This window comes from Theropithecus gelada, chromosome 6 (assembly GCF_003255815.1).
Source record: "Theropithecus gelada isolate Dixy chromosome 6, Tgel_1.0, whole genome shotgun sequence".
NCBI classification, from domain to species: domain Eukaryota; kingdom Metazoa; phylum Chordata; class Mammalia; order Primates; family Cercopithecidae; genus Theropithecus; species Theropithecus gelada.
In genome coordinates, this window is record NC_037673.1 from 154,253,530 (window position 1) to 154,259,767 (window position 6,238).

The following is a 6,238-nucleotide window of genomic DNA, read 5'->3' on the forward strand; positions in this document are numbered from 1 at the left end:
GGCAGAGGTCCCTGCGGCTTTCTGCAGTGCATTGTGCCCCTGGTTAATGGAGAATGGAGAATGGCGATGACTTTCACCAAGCATATGGCCTGTAAACATATTGTTAACCAGGCACATCCTTCACAGCCCTAGATCCCTTAAACCTTAATTCCATACAGCATATGTTTCTATGAGCACAGGGTTAGGGCTAAAGTTACAGATTAACAGCATCTCAAGGCAAAACAACGTTCTTAGTACAGATCAAAGTGGAGTTTCTTATGTCTTCCTTTACTACATAGACACAGTAACAGTCTGATCTCTCTTTCTTTTCCCTACACCCAGGCTGATCTCAAATTCCTAGGCTCAAGTGATCCTCCCACCTCAGCCACCCAAAGTGCTGGGATTACAGAAATGAGCCACTGCGCTTGGCCTCTAAGGGAATTTGGATTTAACATTCCAGGATAGGAAAGCAGGGCTGCGTGCTTCAAGATCAAGAGTTACCTGCCCCTGGGATTTGTAATGACATCACCATTTCAACAGAGGTCATTCTGAGAAATCCTCAGGGCCAACAGCATGTCCCTGTTTATCTGACAGGGTATTATAAACTTCACAGAAACTTCTCAAACCAAATTTAATTGACTTTGGAAAGAAAGTGATTCCTCACTTTTGGAGTGGAAAAGTTAAAGATTCACGAAATCAAGTAGAGGCCTAGAATCCCTGTTCCAAGCCAGGCTGTTAGGCTGTGGGGCTATTTCATTCTCCCCTACTATAGGACTGCATTCAAGCCTCCACAGACCTTCTTCCTGGGTTGTCCGAGTAAAAGGCCACTCTACTCTGAGTCCAAAAGAACAGAGTGAACTGTTTGGGAAAAGGCCATGGACCCTCTCAAGAGCCCTCAACCTTAACCTCTCCCACTTAGGATATGAAATCCTGGTCACACCATGTCCAATTCTGAATATTTAAAAAGAGATTTAGGCTGGGCGCGGTGGCTCATGCCTGTAATCCCAGCACTTTGGGAGGCTGAGGTGGGCGGATCACGAGGTCAGGAGATCAAGACCATCCTGGCTAACACGGTGAAACCCTGTCTCTACTAAAAATACAAAAAACTTAGCTGGGCATGGTGGCGGGCGCCTGTAGTCCCAGCTACTCAGGAGGCTGAGGCAGGAGAATGGTGTGAACCCAGGAGGCAGAGCTTGCAGTGAGCCAAGATTGCACCACTGCACTCCAGCCCGGGGGAAAGATGGAGACTCCATCTCAAAAAAAAAAAAAAAAAAAAAAGAAGAGAGATTTAAAAAGGAGCAAAGAGCAATGGCTGGGCCCAGTGGCTCGGGCCTGTAATCCCAGCACATTCGGAGGGCAAGGCAAAAGGATCACTTGAGCCCAGGAGTTCAAGACAAGCCTGGCCAGCATAGCAAAACCCCATCTCTATTTTGTATAAAAATCTTTAAAAAAAAGTAATTAAAACTTTGAAAAGGAGGAATGAAAATTATGTTTTCTCAACTGTGAAAAAAATGCTCAGGGGGAAGGAAACGTATCACAGTACTAAGATGTTGACTAGGTTAGGAGGATGGGGATATTGTGGCTGGACTATATTTGTTTTCCCTTTTCTAAACATCAGCATGTAAAATAAATTTCTGACCAGGTGTGGTGGGTCACGCCTATAATCCCAGCACTTTCGGAGGCCAAGGCAGGCAGATCACTTGAGCCCAGGAATTTGAGACCAGCCTGGGCAACACGGTGAGACCCTACCTCTACAAAAAATATGTAAAAAGATATAAAAAATAATAATTAGCTGAGCAGGGTAGCCAGTGCCTTTAAGTTCCAGCTACTCAGTAGGCCAAGGTGGAAGGGTCACTTGAGCCTGGGAGGTTGAGGCTGCAGCGGGCAGTGATCATACCACATGATTCCAGCCAGGACAAGACAGTGAGACCATCTCTAAATAAACAAACAAATTTCAGCCGGGTGTGGTGACTCGTGCCTGTAATCCTAGCACTTTGGGAGGCAGAGGTGGGCGGATCACCCGATGTCAGGAGTTCAAGACCAGCCTGGTGAACATGGTGAAACCCCGTCTCTACTAAAAATACAAAATTAGCCAGGCATGGTGGCATGTGCCTGTAATCCCAGCCACACAGGAGGCTGAGGCAGGAGAATCGCTTGAACCCAGAGGGCAGAGGTTGCTGTAAGCCAAGATTACACCATTGCACTCCAGCCTGGGCATAAAAGAGAGAAACTCCGTCTCAAAAAATAAATGAATAAATAAATAAATTTCTTGGGGTTCCGGTTCTAACTAAGATAGAGTCAGTCTAGTCTGTCTCTCCCACTGGCTGAAACTGAAAGCCCTGGACAGGCTGCATGAAGCAGCCATCTGAGGACTCTGAAAAAGAAATATTAACAAGGCTGGTGCAGTTGCTCATGTCTGTAATCCCAGCACTTCGGGAGGCTGAAGCGGGAGGATCACTTGAGGCCAGAGGTTTGAGACCAGCCTGAGGAACAAAGTGAGACTCGGCCTCTAGAAAAAATAATTTTTTTTTGGCCAGGCACAGAGGCTCACACCTGTAATCCCAGCACTTTGGGAGGCCGAGATGGGCGGATCAGGAGGTCAGGAGATTGAGACCATCCTGGCCAACACGGTGAAACTCAGTCTCTACTAAAAATACAAACATTAGCTGGGCTTGGAGGCACGTGCCTGTAATCCCAGCTACTCGGGAGGCTGAACCAGGAGAATCGCTTGAACCAGGGAGTCGGAGGTTGCAGTGAGCCAAGATCGCGCCACTCCAGCCTGGCGACAGAGTGAGACTCCGTCTCAAGAAAAAAAAAAAAAAAAGAAAAAAAATGGTTTTTTTGGTAGCAGCATTATCAGTAGTAGCCAGAAAAGCACTTAAAAACTCTGACACAGCAGAATCCTTTTATCTGACCAAAGGATCTGCGTTCTGAAAAGTGGAAGAGGAAAATCTTGATTGCCTTTTTTCTCTCTTCATCCTCTCACTTGGCCCAAGGGTACACCTCGCCATGGAAGCGACTTAACAGAGCAGGGGAACTAAAGGCCCCAATTTCTAGCTAGAGGACCAGGCAAATGTCTATCAAGAATACTTCTCTTTTTGTGCACAAAAATTAGTCCTATCTAAACACTAGGCCTTAAATTCGACTTTTAAAAAAAATACTTCAGAATTTTGAAGGCGTTGGTGTATTTTACTGCTATATATACAAGTCGATCAGAAGTGATACCTGTGCAGACTCTGTCCTGAGAAGAATCAGTTCCATGACTTTACTTTTGCAGTTTAGACTTGAAAACTGCTGACACGCCCTATAGGGCAACACAGGCGCAGTTTCGAAAACCCGACTCCCCTGCTGTCTAATACCTGCATCTGAGGGCAACACGGTGAGCGGGACATCTTTGGTTTCGATTTTTACAGAAGGCTCCAGTAGGGACTGCATTTTAATAGGCACTGGTGTAAGGGGGACTTTGGTCAATCTTATCAGCTCTGAGGGCGGAGCTCCCTGAAACTGGATCCGGGCCCCAGGGGGGACCGTGTGGAGAGTCAAAGGGATCCTGAGGTCTTGCTGGTGCGGCCCAAGGGTACCGGACGTTGGGGCCAAGATGACCCCCGCACTGCCACGAAACCGGCCATTGGACGCGAGCTCCGCGCCAAGCCTGCAGTCCTCGAGGAGTCTCTCAGGTTCCTCCATTTTGATCACACCTTCTCGGATGGCCGCCGGGCTTTTGCCTTCCCCACCTTGCATCCTCCTCCTCCAGCTTGCCCTTCTCGTTCCCTCGGAATAGTCGACGGCCGGCCTGAGGCCTTCCAACTTGACCGCAATGGAGGCTCTAGGACCGGTGTCGACGGCCCCCCGAGGCCCCACCGACCGGTCCAGGCAAGGCCCTAGCTCCTGCTTCTTGGCCCTGACGTGCAGCGCCCGGGGCTGCACCGGGCAACTTGGGCCTGCAGGGGGCGCCCTCGGACACGGCCGGAGGGCGGCAGGGGCCGCAGGACAGGCCTGAACTGCAGCTGGGAAAGAAAGCGGCGCCCTTGTCTAGAGCGTGGGGCCGTGGTAGCAGCAACACCTTCTCCGGCTTCACCTCCAGCAGCCGCTGAGCAGCACAAGGCACCAAAGCCTCCCTACACTAGGAGGCCACAGTAGCAATGGCGGCCGCGCATGGCGTGGGCAGTGACGGAGGGGTCTCCACAGCCACTGCCCAAAAGGAAGTGCCCTCAACCGGCAGCAGGGACGGAGCCGGACTCAAGGGGAGCGGCTGAGGCAGCGGCTCCTGCCTAGTTCTCTCCATGGGGGTTGGGGGATGCCCCGGCCTGGATTGTGAGCTCTGCCATTTGTTGGCAACCTTGCCCCTCCTGTTTCGGTTAAGACCCTTGCAAGGCCTTTGCTACCCAGAACCCTATGCGGTTCAAAACACAGCTCTATGTCTCAGCCTCACCCAATCACAAGCGACCAATACTCCTGTCCAGCCAATCACAGGTGGGTTTTGTGGCTCTTCCCAGCCCATACTCTCGCCTTGTGCTGAGTCCTCAAATCACCCGGTGATGGCTGGAGCCTCAGGGCGAGTTGCCCATTTTCGCTAAGACTCTCCCTCTCTTGCAGAGTTCTCTCCCAGCATTGTCTTTAGTCATCTTTCCCCTGCCTGGAGCTGCGACAATGGCGTTGCCCAGGAAACGTTGTGCTTCCAGTCCGCTGACCTCCAGGGAATAAAGTCTTTGATGTTAAGACACGCGATGGCCTTGTGCACTGGCTTTGTGCGGCCTAAGTAATCTGTCGGCCCTGAGTATCACCAGGACTTTTGAATCTTTGCCAAGGGAGAATGGGGGAGATTTTGCAACTTACCAATAACCCATTAGCTAATCTTGCTGGGAAAAGCCTTCGACTTTGTGCAGTTCTTGCTCTAGTTAAGCTTTCAATTAATCACCAGGTCCTGTGGCCCTACTTCCAAAATATTATACATCCCAAATTCATCCACTCCTTTGGGTCTTTACTGCCATTACTCTGGTCCAGGCTCCCACCATCCTTCACCTGGATACTGCCAAAGCCCTGTAAATAATCTCCCTGTTTGTCAGCCTTGCCTCACTACACTCCAGCTATCTTTTGAAAATACAAATCTAAGGTTGTCACACTTTTCCTAAAGCTTTCCATGGCTGCCCACTGATATGTGATATGTGTGTAAAATCCTTGACAAAGCCTTAAAATCCCCAAATGACTTGGGATCTAACCTACTACTACTACTACTATTACTACTACTACTACTATTACTAGGTTGGTGCAAACATAATTGTGGTTTTTGCCATTAAACAGTTACCACTCTAGCCCTGAGTCTTTGGGTTTCAGCCACATTGGCCCCCTCATCATTCTCTTTCTACTGAAGGGTCTTTAAACATGCTGAGTGTGCTACTCTTTATGTCTCCTTAATTCCTCCTACCCAGTTTTCAGTGCAGCTCAACTGGGACTTCTTCAGAGAAGCTTTTACTGACTCTGAAAATCAGATCTAATCTTGGTCTACTTATACCTCTATCACTTCGTTTGCTTACCATGATTTGTAATTAGAATTTTCACTGTGATGATTCCACTGCCTCTCCCACTTGACTATGAAGTCTTTGAAGGCAGAACTGTTTGTGTTTTGCCCATCACTGAATCCCCAATGCAGATCATTGAGCCTGGCATATAGTACTCAATAAATACTTGTTGAATAAATAACTGAATAGCAACTGTGATAGGGTAATAATAAAATAGTAATAATCACTACCTGTGTTAAGGGCTTACTCTTATGCTAGAAACTGTTCCAAATCCTTTCCATGTTTATGCTTCTCCTTTTATTAGGATTGTGTTTATTTCCATTACACATCACCAAGAAAAACAAAAAGAAATCCTGTATTAACATTTGTTGCATTTCTAAATGACATTCTGGCCAAAAGCTATAGTTTATCTTGATGTAGATGATTTTTGCAATCAAGACAATTTATCACTCAAAGAAGACCAACTCCAATTCATTGTCTAATCCTGTGGTATCAAATGTGGTCAACAGGAGTTCTTATACCTGGCAGATAGACAAGAGCAATGATTTTCAAACTTTTTTTGATTTCAAAAACTCTTTATACCATTAAAAACTACTGAAGATCCCCAAAGAGCTTTTTTCATTTGGATTTTATCTCTCAATATTTACTAAGTTATAAACAAAAACTGAAATTTTAAAAATAGCTATTAACTCATTTAAAACAATAGTAAAACCATTATTAGTAACACATTTTCATGGGGA

The 6,238-nt window shown here is 47.2% G+C and overlaps 1 pseudogene across 1 annotated transcript; it reads right to left on the reverse strand.

Annotated features, from left to right (window-relative positions):
- Positions 1–3,153: 3,153 nt before the first annotated feature.
- LOC112626608 lies at positions 3,154–4,264 on the reverse strand (annotated as a pseudogene). Its single transcript, XR_003119924.1, has one exon. The product of XR_003119924.1 is annotated as a transcription factor SOX-30-like (transcript).
- Positions 4,265–6,238: the final 1,974 nt, after the last annotated feature.